This window comes from Arachis ipaensis, chromosome B10 (assembly GCF_059453495.1).
Source record: "Arachis ipaensis isolate K30076 ecotype BB chromosome B10, ASM5945349v1, whole genome shotgun sequence".
NCBI classification, from domain to species: Eukaryota; Viridiplantae; Streptophyta; class Magnoliopsida; order Fabales; family Fabaceae; genus Arachis; species Arachis ipaensis.
In genome coordinates this window covers 34337305-34359307 of record NC_142435.1, presented here as the reverse complement: position 1 = coordinate 34359307, position 22003 = coordinate 34337305, and the positions used below count along the sequence as shown (strand labels likewise).

Below are 22003 nucleotides of genomic sequence, written 5' to 3'. Positions count from 1 at the left end.
AAGATTATAGAATTATATAGATGGTTAAAAAAGCAAGTTGATATGGTGGTAGTTTGGAATTTTAGTCAAATTAAATGTTAGCTAGTTGTAGTAATATGGAGGTCCGGTAGCAGAGGAGTATCGGAGTTTTGAGTGGGATAAGACGTGGATGGTTGTGGTTTTATGGGGATGGAGGAGAGAAGATGGAGTTGATGATTCTCAAAGAGAGAAAGAAAGATGGTGTTGGAGGAATATTTTATTTTTGAGTAAAACTTAACTTAATTTTTGTCTATTTTTATGAAAAATAAAATATTTATTGTTTAAAAAAAAAGATATTTTGGTCTTTAATTTTTTTATTTTAGGATAATATGATTTTTTGTCAAAAAATTTGTTAAATAATAACAAAAATTAATTTTATGGAGATTTTATTTGTAATTTATGGAGGTTTTAAACTCTCACAAACTATTAATAAGATTATTTTTGAAAAATTCTTTCATCGGCGGTGATTAAGTTGATAAAAACTATTGTTGAGAATGATGTCGTAAAAAAAAGTAATTGCAGTACGAAAATCTTTTAAAGAGAAAAAATAACATGGAATAAAAAACAAAATAAGATAGCATATATTTGTATTAGTGATGATGACAGTAGAGGGGATAACGATAATAATAAAATATGGTTACATAGTAGAAGCAGAAGTGATAATGATGAGGATTGATGGTAATAAGTGGCTAAGAGAAGGGGGGAAGGGGGGTTGAATCTTAACTTCCTTTTTCGCAGAATATTACTTTTACCTTTTCAACAAACTTGAGGAGATATTTTCACTTTTGTCTCGTAACAAATTGAGAGACATTTTTCATTTTATCTCATGAGTAACAGAAACAGAAACGAGGTAGAGAAGAAGAAATGATACCAAATATATCCTGATTTAGCTACTAGGTGCAATGTAGCCTACATCCAGTCTCCATCACAATAATGATAGAATTTCACTGTCTTTTTCAATATTACAAACGTCAATTCTTCCCTAGGATCTACCCATCCTATCTGGGACAAATCCAGATTCTAACCCCAATCTGAATTTGACTTGGACTCAAACCAAGCTTTCAACTGCAAAGTGCTAACCCAACTTGTAAGGGAATCCCCACAAGATCATGACTCACAAAAGAAAGATGTACAAAGAAATTCTGAGACATCTATAGCTTTTTCTCTAATTTTGTTCACTGTCTTTTTCCTCTCAATGGCTTTTTCTTACAAACCTCACCATGTTTTCCTTTTACCATGAGACTCAGACAGACAAAACTAAGAAAAAGAAAACTAAATGAACATCATTGAAGGAGAAGAACTCAGGCAGCTTTTGGGTAGCTATGACGCCTATCAGAACTCTGTGCTTTTTCACTTACTCTCGTTGATCTCAACCCTTGGCCGTTCACCCTTAATATAGAAGGAAAAGCTTCTAAGTTTGAAACCGGTTTAACCAACCCAGCAACTTCTTCTCCAACCTTAGAGTAGCAGTGGTTCGAACAGAGAAGAGAGAGAGAGAGAGAAACCAAATCTGTTTGCATGTACCTCTCTCAACCTTTTTCATTCATTTTCTTCAATCTTGGTCATTGATCTTGACTTTGGCCCCAAGAATTGATTCTGACCATTGATGAGCATCTGATCCAAGGTGGCTTCACGTTCTCCATGGTTTCCTTTTCCATGTATGAGAGCTTGGAGCCTTTCTTCTTGATCCTCGATGATGCACAAATGAAGAAACAAACTTTTGTTGAGCTTTGACCAAGGGAGCTTAGCAACTAGACTATAGCCTTTTTTCTTGCTTTGATTTGGCAAAAATCCTTTTGTCTTTTTTCAAATCTAACCTCTGAAATTTCCATTTCTTTCTTTCTTTTTCTTGGATGAGTTTCATAATTTGACTGAAGCAAAAGAGAAGAGAGAAAGAAGAGAGAAAGCTTTTGGTGAAAGCTATGAGGGAAATTAAACTCAATTGAATTCCAAGTCCCAATAAACAAGAAATGAAGACTTTGCAATGTGAATTGGTACTTGGGAAATGTGTCACTTTAACTAGGGGATTAGGTAATTGAAGAGTGAAGACTTTGCAAAGTGAGACCCATTGATTTTGAGATCACCGTATGGACTTTAGGAAGGTTTGGGCTAATTTGATTTTCTTTCTTTTAATATTCAGCCACTATTTTTAAATTAATTTGGTATAGGGCTGATTTTGTTCATTAATTAAATTGGGCTTATTTAGCTTTTAGCCCATTATTGAAAATTAAGTTGCTTCCCTGCACACTTAACCAAAATCATCAAACAACCTATTGGAAATAATTAAATGAATACTTAATAATAATTTTAATAATTTTTTAATTTATATTTTAATAATATTTGATCATCATTTCAGTTTTCCAAACTCAACAATCTCCTCCTTGGTGACAAACATTATTAAAACTGAATTGAAGGAGTTAGGTTAGAGAACTTCCCTTTGAAGATTTTGTAAATTTCTTCCCCTTTCTTTCGTTCAATGTGCTCCCCTTAATGTCTGCTCGATTAACAAAATATTCAAGAAAGCAAAAACTCTGTACAAGCTCCAAGGGGTTCCTAAAGGATAAAAATTTCAAGGATTGAAACCTTTAAAACCGAGCCTGATTTATATAGGGGATTACTTATCAAACACCTTAAGAACAAGGGATAGATGTAACCAATAAAACAGAGCATAAATTTTTCAAAACAACCAACACAGGGTGCTTAAAACAGGGCCAAATCAAAACATAAAATAGAACACTGTAACAGGGTACTAAAATAGGACAGCCAATCAAATGAAATAGAATGAAACAACACAGTTTTAATTCAGCCCTTCTTTTTTCTTTTTCTTCCCATTTTGTCATCAAGGAGGGTTACTTGTAATCATAGGAGAGCAAACAATGCAATCCATAATAGTTCATGCATAAAAAAATAGTATCAAATTTTAGTACAGGCATCCAAGTCAAATGAAAAATAGTTCAACTAAGTCAAATTCAAAGAGAGCAAAATAGAAGTGCATTCATCTGTAGCGGCAACAGGGGACAAACTTAGGCATCAGAAGATTCGACATCAGATTCCAGAATATCCTCTTCTTTCTAGGAATGATCCATGTCCTCATCAGTTGAATCCAGATGTTTGATGAACAAACTCACCCTTTCATGGGATTTCAGCCAAGCTTTCTCATTTTGCAAAGCAAGTTTTCTAGCTTCTTTGCTAGATTTCACCATTTGTTTGGACATGGTTGCAAATTCTAAAAGAACCTCTTTGATCATTCCAGAGAAAAGATATTTGTTAGAGTCAGAGGTTCCAGCAGCAGAGAGAAGGCTTTCATCTTCACTTTCAGGTAAAACAGAGGCCTTAGTGCCTTTTACCTTTTTGCCTTTAACATTTTTCGGTACTCCACCTCCTTTGATAGTAGATACTCGATTCTCAACAGGCTCATTACTTAAATCAACATCGAAGTACTCAAACACACAAGTCAGAAACACATCATAGGGCAAGTTACTCTTTTTATCACCTTTTACACAATCCCACATATGTCGAATCATCAAATCAGCAAAAGAGATTGGATCAGAGTTCAGGATGGCATAGAGCACTAGGGTGTCATAGACAATCACCCTCTGATAAGATCCACTCTGTGGCATGATAATGTGAGTAATAATACGGTGTAATAGACCCCTAACAGGTCCAAGGACTTTGTGTGTGAGAGTGATTCCGTCCATTGAAGAAAAATTTTCACAAACTCGAGCCAGGACATCCTAATGGGTGATTCCAACATGGTTGTCCCACTTTTCATACATGAATACCCTGACCCCTATGTCCTCATACTCCAGGGCAGCACTTATGGTTTCATTGCTCAAGGTGAAATGAGTGTTTTTGACAAACGAATGAAGTTCACCTTCGTGAAGAATCAGGTTGGCATAGAATTCACGAACTAAATATGGATAAACCAGTTTTCTAATTTTAAAAATGGGGGACCATTTTAAATCATGAAAGTTGGATTGAAATCAATTCCTTTAACAGAAATGGCTTCAAGATCAACAACAAATGAAGCACACAGTTTTCGGTTTGCCAAAACTTGAGTGTGAAACTCATATATAGGCTGCACAGGATACGAAGCGATAGGGATCATAGAAAGAGTGAGATTTACCATATTTGTTTTTGAAATCCAGTGAGTCTAGGTTGGGGGGCTCTCGGGTATTCTGAAGAATAGAACATCTAGTTCCTCGAGAAGAACGTTGAGAAGGGGCAGAACGTCCAGATGGGTGTGGAGTAGAGAGACGAGGTGGTGAGGAACGTTGTGGATGAGGAGATGGAGGCTTATCCTCTTCATGCATGGGCCCTTTACCTTTCGTTCCTTTTCCTTGGGAGGAAACTGCTTCCTTGCGTGCAGATGAACCCTTTTGGTGAATGACCTTACGCACCATTGATTCAGAAGAATGAGATAAACGAGAAGAAGAGGAGTCTGAATGGATATGAATGTGAGTGTGTGTCTGGGGTTGTTTGGATGAAGAAGTATTTTTGGAGGGGATTTAAATTTGGTTACTCCTTTTTGTGGGTAAATTCTTTCTCATTTTGAAGGAGAAGAAATAGAGAAAAAGAAGATAGAAAGTGGCGAAGAGGAAGGATGGTAGAGAGAGATGAGGTGCCAACCGCCATTAATGTATAGAGGGGGTTTCTCTTTTAAAGCAAAAACAATTAATAAAACAGTTTCAAAACAAATAGAATTTTAAAATTAAATTATGGTAACTGAAAAGACTTGCCATGAAAAGTTGACCTTGATAAGATCTTAAAGAAGAATGATGTGAAAATTCGTGAAAAAAAAAATTTTAAATCAAATAAGTAAATTATGATTTTTAAAATAATGAGCCCATATAACAAAATTTGTCTTACACAAGCCCAAAGAATACTGTAACAGACTTAGGCTTAGAGTACCAGATTTCTTGGACTTGATTAGGCCTTCCTCCTTTTTAAGAGTTCCTCACTTGTCCAGTTTTATTTTCCTGCTGTCTACGAGACAAAAACACACAGAAACTAGAAAATTACCATTTATTCAACAGAATTAAAATCCCTCATTCCCAGATTTGTTCTCAGCATACAAAATCTATCTTCATATAATGGTTTAGTGAAGATATCAGCCAGTTACTCTTCAGATTTTACAAATTGAGTATTAATAGTACCCTTTTGCACATGTTTTCTAATAAAATGATATCTTACTTCAATGTGCTTAGTTCTAGAGTGCAACACAGAATTTTTTGAAATGTTTATTGCACTCATATTGTCACAAAACAGGAGAATACTATCAATTTTCAGTTTGTAATCCTCTAATTGAGTTTTTAACCAAATTAATTGTGAGCAACAAGCAGATACGGAGATATATTCAGCTTCAGCCGTGGATAAAGCAACAATGGCTTGTTTTTTGCTTGACCACATGTTTAGGGAATTTCCAAGAAAGCAACACATTCCCGAAGTGCTTCTTCTATCCACTCGATCTCCCGCATAATCTGCATCACAATACCCTACTACACAAAACTCATTAGATTTAGGATACCATAAGCCAAGATCACATGTGCCTTTTATATATCTAATGATTCTTTTAACGGCCGAAAGATGAGACTCTTTTGGGTGAGATTGAAATCTAGAACATACACCCACACTTTGAATAATGTCCGGCGTGGAGGATGTAAGATATATGAGAGATCCTATCATTCCTCTATACCTTGTTTCATCAACATCTTTGTCATTTTCATTCTTGTCAAGTTTAGTGTTTGGATGCATGGGAGTTCCTATTGGTTTGGAATTTTCTAAACCAAATTTCTTGATTAATTCTTTGGTATATTTCCCTTGGTGAATAAAAATACCACAAGGAGTTTATTTGATTTTAAGACTAAGAAAGAAAGTTAATTCTCCCATTAAACTCGTTTCAAACTCACTAGTCATTAGTTTTCCAAACTCTTCACACAATGATTCATTTGCCGAACCAAATACTATGACATCCACATAAACTTGAACAAGTAAAATATCATCATTAGATGCTTTTATGAATAAAGTAGTATTGGTAGTAACCCTTTGAAATTCATTTTCTAATAAGAAGGCACTAAACCTTTCATACCAAGCTCTTGGAGCTTGTCTAAGGCCATAAAGGGCCTTTGAAAGTTTAAAGACATGATTTGAAAAATTTTTGTTTTCAAAACTAGGGGGTTGGGCTACAAATACTTCTCTATCAATGAAACCATTTAGAAAGGCACATTTAACATCAATTTGGAATATTTTAAAGCCCTTTTGGGCAGCATAGGCAAGAAGCAAACAGATTGCTTCCATTCTTGCTAACGGGGCAAATGACTCATCAAAGTCATTGCCTTCCTCTTGATCTTAACCTTGAGCCACTAGTCTAGCCTTGTTACGAACAACACACCCATCCTCACCCAATTTATTTTTAAAAATTCACTTAGTACCGGTTATCTTTTTATCATTTGTGTATGGTACAAGTGTCCAAACCTCATTTTTCTCAAATTGGATTAGCTCTTCTTCCATGGCTTTTACCCATGAGGGATCTTTAAGAGCTTGCTTTACATTGAGAGGTTCCAATGGGACAAGAAGGCTACGTTGCCTGTTTCCACTTGCTTCTTGCTTGAGGATCTAGTGGTTATTCCTTGTGAAGGATCACCAATGATGAATTTATGAGGGTAATCCTTCAAAAACTTTCATTCACGTGGCTTTTGAGAAGAGACTTTGTCTTGAGTAGTTTCTGATGAGTTCACTGTTCTAGATTCTCCTACTCAGTCAGGAGACAAAATAAAAATGTCTCCTCCAATTTGACGAGCCATTTATGGACTGTCATTTTTCACAGTTGGAACAGATTTGGGATTTGCTTGATTTACTTGAGGACTTGCTTCTGCTTCACTTCCTGCATCATCATCTAAAATTGCACTGAGTATGGAGTTAGCATCACAAAAAGATACATGTATGGACTATTCAATAGTTCTATGTTCTTTAAGGTAAACTCTATAAGTTTTGCTAGTGGTTGAATACCCAACAAACATACTTTCATATGATTTTGGATCAAATTTTCCAAGGTTTTCTTTGTTGTGAAGCACAAAATATTTGCATCCAAAAATATGAAAGTACTTAAGATTAGGGGGAGTTCCTTTCCATAGCTCATAGGAGGTTTTCTTTAAACCTTTCTAATTATGGTTTTATTTAGAATTTAACAAGCTGTATTTACAGCTTCAACCCACAAAAATTTTGGAACATCATTTTCACAAGGTATTACCTTAGTCATTTCTTGAAGACTTCTATTTCTTCTTTCAACAACCCCATTTTGTTGAGGTGTTCTAGGACATAAAAGGTTGTGAGCAATTCTAAATTCATCACAAAATCTTTCAAAATCTTGATTTTCAAATTCATTTTCATGATCGCTTCTTATGTGGGCAATTTTTAAATTCTTTTCATTTTGAATCTTTTTACAAAGAGAAAAAAAGGCATAGAAAGCATCATTTTTATGAGTCAAGAAAAGAACCCATCCATATCTTGAATAATCATCAACCACTACCAAACCATAGTATTTTTCTCCCAAACTTTGAGTTCTAGTGGGACCAAAAAGATCAATATGCAACATTTCTAATGGTCTTTTAGTAGAAATTCCATCTTTGGTTTTAAAAAAGATTTTACTTGTTTGCCTAATTGACAAGCTTCACAAGTAATATTTTTGTCAAATTTAATATTTAGAATTCCTCTAACCAGATTTTTCTTAACAAGCTTAGAAATTTGGTACATGCTAGCATGTCCCAATTTCTTATGCCAAAGCTATTTTTTTATTCAATAAAGGTAAAACATGTTATTTTTTGATCTTTTAAGTCCTCTAGAGTAAGTCCATACACATTGTTGCATCTTTTTACCTCAAATAAAATATCACCCGATTTTTCACAAACAACCAAGCAATCCAATTTTCTAAAAATAACCAAATATCCAAGATCACACAATTGGCTAATGCTCAGTAGGTTGTGTTTCAATCCATTAACAAGTAAAACATCATTTATGAAGGAAGAGAAGTTCTTACCAACTTTACCTATGGCCACTATTTTTTCTTTACTGTTATCACCGAAAGTTATAAATCCTCCATCATACTCATCAAGCTTGATGAAGAATGTAGCCTTTCCGGTCATATGCCTAGAGCATCTGCTATCCATATACCACATGTTGTCTTTTCTACTCTTGGATGCTAGGCAAACCTACAAAAAATACTCAAGTGACCTTAGGTATCCAAATCTTTTTGGATTCTTTAATGTTAAACCATCTTCTTTGGTCAAGACCATTGTAGTTGCCTACTACCTTGTACACTTTGTCTCAAATCATTCTCTCACTCATGAAACATTGAATTGAAAAATGCCCATTCTGATTGCATAGTCTACAAAATCTTTTAGGTTGCTGATTTTTTAAACTTGTTGGATTTTGAAATCGTATGTCATTCGAGGTAGAAGCCATATTGGAAAAAGGGGATTTTTCAATAAACTTGTCAGATTTCTTGTGAAAATCCAAACTAGCTTTATCACAGAGAGGTTTTTGACTAGCCAAAAGTTGATTCAAATTTTTAAAACTTTGAGCAAAGTTAGCTAGGTCCTCGTTTAGGCTTTTTAGCTCTTTATGCAACCTTTCATTTTCCTTAAAACAATTTAGATATGTAATCCCAGAATGTTGTTTCTCACAGCCTTTAATTTCAGCCTTTAACTGCCTGTTTTCTTCAACAAGATCAACAGCGATTTCAGTTTCCCTTAATTTATCTTTGAGAAAACTATTTTCTACCTTTAGAATGGTATTTTGAGATTCAAGTTCATATTTTTTATTTAAGATGAAGGTTTTCAGTAGTAGGTTCAATGAAACGTACCTCTTCAGTTTGATCGGCCATGAGGCAGGTTTGGGGTTTAGTCTTAGATTCATCCTCATCTTCAGAGTCATTCTCCAAGTCTTCCCAAGATGCCATGAGTCTTTTCTTTTTTTTTCCTTTTTGGCTTGTCCTCTTTCTTCAGTTTTGGACAGTCAAACTTGTAGTGCCCAACTTCTCTGCAGTTGTGGCAAATGACCTTGCTTAAATCCTTTTTTTGTTTCCTTGAATTACCTCCTTTGTTTCGTTCCTTTTACTTCATCATTCTCCTGAATTTCTTAGCAAGCAAAACAAAATTATTGTCAGATAAATTATCACTGGATTCATCATCCAAAGGTTCAGTGACAAATTTGAGAGCAACTCCTTTCTTTTTTGTATCCCTTTTTAAATAAGTATTTTCAAAAGCAAGTAAATTTTCTCTCAGATCATCATAGGTCATTTCATCAATGCCACTACTCTCAGCTATTACTATAGCCTTGGTTTTTCACTCTTTAGTGAGACATCTCAATATTTTTCTCACAAGCACAGATTCTGAATGTTTGGTTCCCATAGCATCTAAGCCAGTGATGATAACGTTGAATCTTTCAAACATTTCATCAATTGTTTTTCCTTTCTTCATTGAGAACAATTCATACTCTCTGTTTAGCATGTCTATTCTGGTTCTTTTGACTTGGTTGTGCCTTCATGAGTAACTTAAAACTCGTCCCAGATTTTCTTTGCTGTTGTGCATCTTGATACCCGTCAGTATTCCTCGAAGCTGATAGCACAATTAAGCAGGTTGACAGCTTTGGCGTTGAGCTCTATTTTCTTCCTGTCATCATCATTCCAATCAGCCTCAGCCTTAGAAACAATCACACCATCAGCTCCTGTTGTGGTTAGGACTTGTGGGCCTTCCAAAATTATCTTCCAGACTCTGTAATCCACAGATTGAACAAAAATCTTCATTCTCTCCTTCCAGTAGCTATAGTTCTTTCCATTGAAGAACGGAGGTCTTTTGCTTGATTGTCCTTCTGTTAGAGTATAGGCTACCACATTAGAACCACTGTTATTCTCCATCAGGATCTTTTCTCCATCAGGATCTTTTCTCCAAGCTGCAAAGCTTGATCTCTTTGAGACCAAGCTCTGATACCAATTGATGGTAATCAGTGGCTAAGAGAATGGGGGTTGAATCTTAGCTTCCTTTTTTATAGAATATTACTTTTACCTTTTCAACAAACTTCAGGAGATATTTTCACTTTTGTCTCGTAACAAGTTGAGAGACATTTTTTATTTTGTCTCCTGAGTAACAGAAATAGAAACGAGGCAGAGAAGAAGAAATGGCACCAGATATATTCTGGTTTAGCTATTAGGTGCAATGTAGCCTACATCCAGTCTTTATCACAACAATGATGGAATTTCACTATCTTTTTCAATATTACAAACGCCAATTCTTCCCTAAGATCTACCCAATCCTATTTGGGACAAATCCAGATTCTAACCCTAATCTGAATTTGACTTGGACTCAAACCAAGCTTTCAATTGCAAAGTGCTAACCCAACTTGCAAGAAAATTCTCACAGGATCATGACTCACAACAGAAAGATGTACAAAGAAACTTTGAGACATCTATGGCTTTTTCTCTAATTTTGCTCACTGCTTTTTTCCTCTCAATGGCTTTTTCTTACAAACCTCACCATATTTTCCTTTTACCATGAGACTTGGACAGACAAAACTAAGAAAAAAAAAACTAAATGAACATCATTGAATGAGAAGAACTCAGGCAGCTTTTGGGTAGCTATGAGAACTCTGTGCTTTTTCACTTACTCTCGTTGATCTCAACCCTTGGCCATTCACCCTTAACATAAAAGGGGAAGCTTCCAAGGTTGAAACCGGTTTAACCAACCCAACAACTTCTTCTCCAACCTTAGAGTAGCAGCGGTTCGAACAGAGAAGAGAGAGAAAGAGAAACCGAATTTGTTTGCATGTACCTCTCTCAATCTTTTTCATTCATTTTCTTCAATCTTGGCCATTGATCTTGACTTTGGCCCCAAGAATTGATTCTGAGCATTGATGAGCATCTGATCCAATGTGGCTTCACGTTTTCCATGTTTTCCTTTTCTATGTATGAGAGCTTGGAGCTTTTCTTCTTGATCCTCAGTAATGCATAAATGAATAAACAAACTTTTGTTGAGCTTTGACCAAGGCAGTTTAGTAACTAGACCATAGCATTTTCTTTACTTTGATTTGGCAAAAATCCTTTTGCCTTTCTTCAAATTTAACCTCTGAAGTTTCCATTTCTTTCTTTCTTTTTCTTGGATGAGTTTTAGGATTTGACCGAAGCAAGAGAGAGGAGAAAGAGAAGAGAGAAAGCTTTCGGTGAAAGCTATCAGGGAAATTAAACTCAATTGAATTCCAAGTCCCAGTAACCAAGAAATGAAGACTTTGCAATGTGAGTTGGTACTTGAAAAATGTGTCACTTTAACTAGGGGATTAGGTAACCGAAGAGTGAAGACTTTACAAAGTGAGACCCATTGATTTTGAGATCACCATATGGGCTTTAGGAAGCTTTGGGCCAATTTGATTTTCTTCCTTTTAATGTTCAGCCACTATTTTTGAATTAATTTGGTACAAGGCTGATTTTGTTCATTGATCAAATTCGGCTTGTTTAGCTTTTGGCCCATTATTGAAAACTAAGTTGCTTCCCTGCACACTTAACTAAAATCATCAAACAACCTATTGTAAATAATCAAATGAACACTTAATAATAATTTTAATAATTTCTAATTTATATTTTAATAATGTTTGATCATCATTTCAGTTTTTCAAACTCAACAAGGATGAAGAAGGTAGTGATTGTAATGGTCATAGTTGGTTATATTGTTGAAAAGAACTTTGTGAGGGTTTAAAACCTGCACAAATTACAATAAAACTCCCATAAATCTAATTTTCGTTACTATTTAACATATTTTTTAACAGAGAATTCGTATTGTTCTAAAATAAAAAGATTGAAGATCGAAGAGTTCCTTTTTTTTGGGACAAGGGACGTCTTATCCTTCGTAAAAATGGATATACAAGGTTGAGTCTTTACTCTTCATTTTTTATTTTTTTTCTTTTGTCATTTTCATATGTCTATGTATTTTGTTCATTCTCACCGAACACGAGATAGGAACAATTTCTAAATTCTATCTATAACCAAATACTAATCAGAAATAACAAAAACATTTTGGGTCTCTTCTACTATATTTTTAGCACGTACCAATGACACTCCTCATATCTTTTACTATAATTTGCATAAAATCTGTCTCGCTCTTATTCGTAAGTAGTGAAAAGTTGAACTCTAACTCATTCTCGTCTCTGCGGGTATCCGTTCCGTTCGTATAATTATTAAAATTCAACAAATAAAACTAAATTTTAAAATTTATATTGTTGATAGTATTTGATGGATATCAGTGGCTTAGAGGAGGGGAGGTTGAATCTAGGCCTCTTTTTTACTTTTTCTTGTTTTTACTTCAGACTAGATGAAACTTTAGAGAATCTGCTAAGTCTGCTTTTGTTGAAAGCTCAGGAGACACTTTTATTTTCTCTCTTGTCGATAGAGGAGCCAAAACAAAATTTTATGAGAGCAAAGTTGTTGTAACGTCTTGCCGGTTAGAATAAATAGGAGACAATTTTATTTTGTCTCTTGTCGATAGAGGAGTCAAAACAAAATTGTATGAGAGCAAAGTTGTTGTGACGTTTTGCTGGTTAGAATGAGTAGGAGACAATTTTATTTTTTCTCTTAGAAAATAAAATCAGAATCAACATAGAGAAAGAAAAGTGACATAGTTATATATCCTAGTTCAACCACCACGTGCAATGTAACCTACATCTAGTCTCCCCCACAACAGTGGTAAAATTTTCACTATCTTTCAAAGATTACAAACACCAATTTTCTTAGGATTCAACCCAATCCTATCTGGGACAAACCCAACTTCTACCCAAACTAGATTTGACTAGGTTCACTCCCTAGATTTTCAAACACTAAGTGCCTACCCAACTTAGCAAGGGAATCCCTTCAGGATAATGAAAACAAAACAGAAAAACATATAAAGAATTTCTGAAATAATTATTTGGCTTTTCTCCAAGTCTAATTCTTTTTGTCTTTTTTTTTTTCAATGGCTTTTTCTTAATTCCTCAAATTAATGCCTTTTTTCATTAAAACAAAAAAGATAAAATTGAGAAAGCAGAATATTGAATAGAGAACCATGAAGGAGAAGAAGGAATAGCTTTGTAAGCTATGGAAACCCTAACTTTGTTCTCTCACTCCTTGAATCAATCTCAGGCCGTTTAACCCTTTAATAAAGGAGTAAAACTTCTAAAGTTTGAAATTTAGTTTCAGCAATTTTAAATTCTTCTTCCCCAATTCAACAGCAGTGGCACAGAAGAGAGATAGAGTAACAACAGTGATTAAACCATACATGCATCCATACCTGTTATCTTCTCTTTCATCCTTTTTCAAATATTTTCAAGGATCTAAACCATTTATTTGTGCTTTGGCTATAAGTTTCTTTCTTGTTCATTGATCTGTAACAAAGCTCCATAATTAACAAATTAATCCTACACACTTGAGCTTTTAACCTAATAGTTAATGTTTGGTCATCATCAATTAATTGTTATTATTTCTTCAAACCAAATAGTATTCATTTGCTAAGTTAGAGAAACTGTATTATTTATATGCTATGTTTGTTAGGAAATTAGCTGAGTTTGTAGTAGATAATTGGTTAGACAAGAATTGTACATAAGCTTAGTAGATGATGTAATTGTAGTTAGTTACTTAGTTTTAATTGAGCCATTACTATTTCAGAAAGCTCTTTTTCTCTTTTCACTTTCTCTCACCCTTTCTGTTACGTTCTTCACCATCTCTTACTTGATTCATTGTTAAGCTCACCAAATGAATTCGGAACACAGGTTTTTCTAATGGTGTGGTGAGCGTGGAGTCATGGTGTAGAGATCGAGCTTCATTCGCTAGGTTTTTCATTTCTCGCTCAATGAATCGACGTAATATTTTATTCTTGCTAAAATTGATGGCAAATCAAGTGGAGCGAGTTCAAATGCAATAGTTGAAGAATTAGATCTTCAAACATTGGCTCAATTGATAGCTCAAATCAACGTGATTCAAGCCTCTGCATTGAAGGTTCCTGTGAATCCGAATCTAGATCCTTCAAGTGAGTTCTACCATCATCCAGGAGAGAGTTCATGTACTCCTCTAATTACTAGTTTGTTAGATCATCACAACTATGATTCATGGTCTAGAGCAATATTGAGAGCTATTAAAGGAAAGAACAAAATCAGTTTTATTGATGGTTCACTTCTTAAACCAAAGGGATCCTAACTTTAATGCATGGGATAAGTACCTTTGTGCTTTCTTGGTTGAATTTGTCATTGAATGCTGAAATTGCTCAAAGTGTCATGTGGATTAGTGTTGTATCTAATTTGTGGCAAGATTTGAAGATTAGGTTTCATCAAGGAGATAAATATCGAATTACAGAATTAGATGAAGAACTCTTTTCTATGAAGCAAGGAGAGCTCAACGTCATCTCTTATTTTACGAAATTGAAGGCGGTTTGGGAGGAAATGGAGAATTTTCGACCTATTCCAAATTGTTAGTGTGCTATCGAATGCTCTTGTTTGAGAATAATCAGAGACTATAGGCATAATACGTATGTTGTAAGATTTTTCAGAAGACTGAATGATCAATATAGCATCGTCAAGTCATAGTCTCATAGATAATGCTTATGGATCCCTTGCCTAATATTGAAGATCTGTTTGCTAAATTATAACAGCAAGAGAGACAACTACTTAACATGGATATTGTGGACTCCAAAGCACTGTTTAGTGCATTTGATCAACGAGAGAACCGACTGAACCGTGCCAATTTTGCCGATGGCCAAGCTCAAAGAGGAAGGGGTCGAGGCAGAGGCAATATAGGCAGAGGCAATGGCAGAAGAGGTAGAGAAAATTCATCCAAGCTCTGTTCTTATTGTGGCAAAACTGGCCACTTAGTGGATGTTTGTTATAAGCATGGTTATCCATCACATATGAAGTAGCAATTTAATTTTAATATTATCAACAATGTCACTGCAGCTGTTGAGAATGATGAAGACAGCAGTACTGTTAGCTTGTACAAAGAAAATGCTGAGGGACCAAGTACAAACTTCACTCCTGAGCAAAAGGAGGCACTGCTGGCTCTGTTGCAGCAACATGAAGCAAAAATTCAACCAATTCATAGTGTGAACTAAGCGGTTACAGATCAAGGTAAAAGAGCATGCATGATTTCCTCGAAAGGTGGTACTCAATAGATTATCAATTCAGGGGCTACGACTCATGTCACATATTGCATCAATGCATTTCAATGCTATAAAAATATAAAATCAGTAAGAGTTAAACTCCCAAATAAACAAGTTGCCATATCATACATCTCGGGAATAGTCATTTTTTCTTCAACATTACATATTATTAATGTCTTGTACATACCAGATTTTCTGTATAATCTCATGTCTGTGTCACAACTTATTGATTCTCTAGATTGTAAATTTATTTTTAATAAACTTGGTTGCAAGATATAGGATCCGACTACTTTGAAGATAATTGGAGCAGCTAGTAAGAATCTCGGATTATATACAATGGAATCTAAACAGCTTCCCTACATACGCACTTTAGGCATGAATAATATAGCTCTAAATGTAGACTCTAGTCATGATTTAGATATAAACTCATGTAGTATGCATAGAACTGTGATAGGGGATACCTCAGCCAAGTTATGACATTATAGATTAGGTCATGTTCCTTATGATAAGCTAGAAAGCATGCAACAATTGTACACAGATTTTCAAGATTTGAATAAAGTTCGAGTTAAAGAAACTTGTGATTCATGTCATTATGCTAAACAACAATGATTCCAAACAACACTTCACATACACATGCATATTTTGATTTGTTGCATATGGATATTAGGGGACCGATTGTTGTTCCCTCAGTTAGTGGCTATAAGTATTTTCTCACTATTGTGGATGACTATAGTCAATTCACTTGGATTTTTTGCATGAAAGCAAAGTCAGACTCTAGTGCACTTATATAAAACTTCATACAATTGGTTTAAACTCAGTTTAATAAAACAGTTAAGTGCATTAGATCCAACAACAGAAAAGAGTTCCAACTAACTCAATTTTATACTTCTAAAGGCATATTGCATCAAACTTCATGCGTAGAAACTCCACAACAAAATGGAATTGTAGAAAGGAAGCGCCAACATCTTTTAGAAGTGACTCAGGCTATACTCTTTCATTCCTCAATTCCATTGTGTTATTGGAATTTTGCAGCATCCTATGCAGTCTACATTATCAATAGGCTGCCCACACCCGCTTTACACAACAAAAGTTCATTTGAAAAATTGCATAATTCTCTACCACATTTTCAAAACATTATAGTCTTTGATTGTTTGGTCTATATTTCCACTTTAATTGCGCATCAAAAAAAGCTTGATAAATGCGCTAAGAAAGGAGTTTTCCGAGGTTATATACCAGGAACAAAAGGTTTTGTTGTTTTGGATTTACAGAGCAAGCAGTTGAGTGTATCTAGAAATGCTATTTTCTATGAAAATATTTTTCCTTTCTCAAAAGACACTAATTTTCAGCTTGTTGCACCTTCACAAATCCTTACTTCATTTCATCCTCATTACAACACTTGCAAATATGATGAGCTGTATTTTTCTCATACATCTACTCTTGGAACGTCACTAAATTCATCATAATCTCAGGCACAATCTTCTAGTATTATACCAGAAAATTACTTATCTCCTTTGAATCACACCTTTTCTCACATAAACACTCAGCACACCCTTTCAAAGATCTAAAAGACTTCGGAGGCGACTGCCACATTTACGAGATTACTATTGTATGCAATCTTCTCATGTTTCTGCTACTTCTAACTCTTCTTTAAGGTATCCAATATCACATTATATCTCATATGACAACTTGTCTTATGCATATCAAGAATTTGCATTAGTTGTATCATCAATGACTGAACTGACACACTATGATGAGGCAATTGCACATGCTTGCTAGAGAGATGCCATCTCTACCGAATTGCATGCCTTGGATGTGAATAAGACTTGGAAACTCACTATTATACCCGCTGGCAAGAAGGCTATTGGGTGTAAGTGGGTATTCAAAATTAAATACAACTCGGATGGGAGTATTGAGTGACATAAATCCAAACTCGTTGCTAAGGGTTATACCCAGATTTCAGGATTTGATTTCTTTGATATATAGAGACTTGTGGCAAATATGGTGACACTGCGTATTCTTTTGTGTTTGGCTGCAACCTAGCGATGGTACCTCCACCAATTGGACGTTTACACCGCCTTTCCTTCACGGTGAGCTTGATGAGGGTGTTTACATGTAGCTGCCACCAGGTTTAGATGTTTCCACTGCTGGTCTGATCTGTAAATTGCAAAAGTCACTTTATGGTCTCAAGCAAGCGAGCAAACAATGGAATGCCCGACTCACAGTTGTGCTCATTCAGCTTGGTTACACTCAATCCAAGTATGATTACTCACTCTTCACTAAGTTCTACAGGGCTGAAGTTACTATGGTTCTAGTCTACATTGATGATTTGATTTTGACAAAAAATTGTATACGAAAAATCGATTCTTTCAAGCAACAACTGGATGATGCCTTCAAGATCAAAGATATAGGGGAACTTAAGTACTTCTTAGGTTTTGAAATTGCTCAAAGCCACAAGGGCATTGCTGTTAATCAGAGAAAATATGTCTTAGATCTTAATGCCAAGTCAGTTACCACTCCCATGGACTATTCGATCAAGCTTGGAAAAGACTCGGGTCTAGCTTATAAGGATCTCTCAGCTTATCACAGACTCATTGATAGATTGGTCTATCTCACTAGTACTAGACCGAACATTTTCTTTACCATTGAAAAACTCAGTCAGTACTTGGATTATATTGCCCAACACTAGCACATCATCAAACTGGCATGAGGATGTTTAAATACCTCAAATTCTCACCTGCCACAGGTTTGTTCTTTTCAGCCACTTTTGATTTGTCATTATTTGGCTACTCGGACGCTGCTTGGGCTTCATGTCCAGATATATACTCGCCGATCAATCTCTAGTTATTGCTTTTATCTTGGCACTTCACTCGTCTCCTGGAAGGGCAAGAAACAACCCACCGTTGTTCGTTCTTTTTCGGAGACTGAATATCAGGCTCTTACACTAGCAGTTTGTGAAGCTCAATGGTTTTCCTTCATTCTCAAGAATTTTGGTTTTTCACATTCCAAGCCCTTTCCTTTGTATTGTGACAGTCGTTCTGCCATGTACATTACTGCCAACCCCGTATTTTACGAGAACAAAACACATTGAAATTGATTGTCATGTAATAAGAGAACGGGTTCAATCTTGCTTGGTGAAATTGCTACAAGTCTCTACCGGTGAGCAGTATGTTGAATTTCTTACAAAATCCCTCTCTCCAACTTTGTTCTCCAAGTGTTTCAACCAGTAGGTTTGCTAGACATCTGCAACAATAAGTCCCTTATGCAGGGGCCATGTTCTTAGTCCTTCTTTCTTCTTCTTTTGAACACATACAATAGAGATTGATAAGAACACTGAGTTTATCAAAGTAGTTTTTTTTTTCTTTGCACAAATTCAATATTTTCAATCAAGGGGATCGGGAGGAAGAAGATCCCAAGTTCTTTACTTCCTAAAACCCATACAATAGAGTTTGATGAGTAAATTACTTTGGTCAATCTTTCCTTGACTAATGTAGTGTATTAATGAGGTTAGGAAGAAAGAACTTTGGATGGTGAATTTTATTGGGTTGCTTTGGTTCCATAGCAAGTTGGCATGAGTGTATCATCACCAACTTGAGGGACTATGTTTATAGTATTTATTTGCTAAGTTGGAGAATCTGTATTATTTATATGCTATGTTAGGTAGGCAATTAGTTGAGTTGGCAATAGTTAGTTAGTTAGACAAAAATTGTACATAAGCTTAATAGATACTACAATTATAATTAGTTTTAATTGAGTCATCACTATTCCAGAAAGCTCTTTTTTTCTTCTCTCTTTTTCTCTGTTACGTTCTTCGTCATCTCTTACTTGATTCATTGCTAAGCTCACCAAATGGCTTCAGAACACAGATTTTTCTCATATATAACTATCATTATATACATAACATAAATTAAAAGGTCTAATTACTCTGCTAGTCTCTATAATTTCATAAAATTTTTAATTAGGTCCCTATATTCTTTTCCTTTTAATTGAGTCTTTGTACCAAATTTTATTTTTAATTAGGTCTTTATATTTTTTTTTCTTTTTATTTGGATCCCTGCACTAATTTTTTTTAATTGGTTCCTATACAAATTAAACCAATTACTGTTAAGAGGGACTTAATTGAAAAAGAAAAATTGGTACAAGGACCCAATTAAAAAGAAAAAAATATAAAGACCTAATTAAAAATTTTGCGAAACTATAAGGACCAGCAAAATAATTAAATCAAATTAAAATAAAAATTTAAATATGATACAATATTATTAATTATTTTACTAATTATTTTACATATATTATATATGATGAATTATAGTGTACAGAGCAAAAAGCATACAGATATTCCCTCAATTTATATGCAGTGTTGACACGTGCAAACTTCTCTATGTGGAGGGAATAGGTCGCCAATTTCTGGTTCAGAAATTATAGACTTTGCACGTTCAAAGTTCAAACAATTAGCCGCTTATATTACTTACGGGAACCATAGTCGCTTATCTTGGGCCTGTTATGTGCAAGTTGTGGTTTTAGCAATTATTTATTTTTATTTAATATATTAAAATTAAATTTTTTTTTCAACTAATAAAATGAGGCGTTAATTTTTTATGAATTTTTTTTTCAAATAAAATTATTTTTTATATAATAATAATATTTATTATTATTTATCAATTTTTTTATTTTTATTTCTCATATTTATTAAAAAATTTTTTTTAATATTTTAGGTATTAATTATTGTTATTTAATTAACTTATTTTAGGTATTTAGTTGTTAAAATATTATATATTAATTATATCCTGTTTACAGTGTTAAGACTTAAGACTTTAGACATAATCTCAATTTAATTTTAGAAATGTCGGGAGCAAATATATATATGATATTAAATTAAGAGAGTAGATTTTAATTTTACATAAAATAATATAATAGATATAGTATATAAATAAATTTAATTCACAAATATAATTGTTAAAGTGTGATATTTTACTAAACGAGATTTTGATTTTTTCAGTGATTAATTTTATTTAGTCGTTTCGAAGTCGTGTAAATAAAATAAATAATAATATATACCTTTATTATTATGTTATTTATTTATTTATATGCCATAGTTATAATAAAGTTTAGATAATAATATTATTATTATTCTTATCGAATTCTATATCTGCTAATATAAGTAAATATTAGTATTTTTTGATAAGCTTAAAGTTGCTAATGCTCCATCATATATCTTTTATCATTAAGTTACTAATATCATTTATATTAATAACTCATATATATTTAATCATATATATATAGTTTTAATTTTTATAATTATCTGTTTAAAATATTTATAATTTGAATTGCTGACTCAATAGTCTCGTAACTTGACACCTCACTCTTTCCACCTCGTCATCATCATTAACAACTAATATTCTTTTCTCTTCATTGAACCCGTGAAACCATAAGGAAAAAGGGAGAAAGAGACCGTGAGTGAGAGAAGCCTAGAAACCTGATGGAACCGTTACCTTCAAGCTTCGTTTTTTGATATTTGTAATTTTTGTCAAAAATTTGAATTGATTAAAGTGTTTGTATCTTCTTCTTATTTATGTTATAAGATGCATCACTATTTTGTGGTGTATTTTATGCTGAATTAAGAGATTTTATCATTTTTTTTATATTTATTCCATGAAATAGTATGGTTTCATGAATTTCTCATAATTTGTGCTTAAGAGTGAAAACATACTTTTTAGACCTTAATTTGCTAATTTTAATTCACATTTGATTCTACTAGATGCCTTGATGTGTTTGTTAGTGAATTCAAATTGAAAAGGCTAGAAATGGATCAAAGAAATGAAGAGAAAAGCAGGCAAAGTGAAGAGATCATAGAAAATCAAGGATTTGGAGTGCATTCATCGATACGCACGCGTGGAACGACGCGTACGCGTGGGAAGTAAAAATGTCAATCGATGCGTACGCGTGACCCACGCGTACGCGTCGCAGCTCGCACGTCACCTCATTAAAGGTAAAACGCTGGGGCGATTTTTGAGTTTCCCAGACCCAAATCCAACTCATTTATGAGCCTATTACATGCAGAATTCAAGAAGAGTCAATGGGGAAGCACATAGTAGAGTTATCATCGTGCTTTAGTTAGTTTCTAGAGAGAGAAGCTCTCTCTTCTCTCTAGAATTAGGTTAGATGTAGATTAGGATTTCTTAGATTTAGGTTTAATTCATGTCTTGATTTACTTTTCTTTTATAATTTCTTGTTCCTCTACCTTTACTTTCCTAGTTTAGTATTTTAATCCTTGTAATTGCTTACTTTGTTGTTGATGCACTCTTGTTCCTTTTATTTTCCTTTAATGCAATTTATGTTTCATGTTCCTTTATTGTTGATTTGAGTTGTTGTTGTTAATTTCTTGCAATTGGTAGTTGTAAATTTATATTTCTTGCAATCTTATTTTGCTTTCCTTTTGTGTCTTCCAAGTGTTTGATTAAATGCTTGGAAGGATGTTAGAGTAGATTTTTGTGTTCTTGGCTTGGGATGGTAACTTAGGTGAAATTGAGTTGCTAATGTCCAAGTGCTTGATAATTGGTATCCGTTGACACTAGCTTCCACTAAGTTAATTAGTGAGGTGGCTAGGACTTATGGATTAGGATTGATGTAGCTCATTTGACTTTCCTTCACTTGTTAGAGGATGACTTAATGGGATTGATCCTTGCAATTATCATGTTGTGGTTAGTAACAAGGATAAAGATCCTTAACCATCAACCCTTGCCAAGACCTTTTATCATTTGAGTTTCTTTTACTTTCTTGTCATTTATATTTTTTGTCCCTTATTCAAAATCCCAAAATATACTATCCCA

At 34.1% G+C, this 22003-nt stretch overlaps 1 long non-coding RNA gene across 1 annotated transcript; it reads left to right on the top strand.

Moving 5' to 3' along the window:
- Positions 1-13558: 13558 nt before the first annotated feature.
- LOC110267630 (uncharacterized) lies at positions 13559-18949 on the top strand. The gene is made up of 2 exons (XR_002355463.2): positions 13559-14841; positions 14977-18949. It is a non-coding gene; the product is annotated as an uncharacterized LOC110267630 (long non-coding RNA).
- Positions 18950-22003: the final 3054 nt, after the last annotated feature.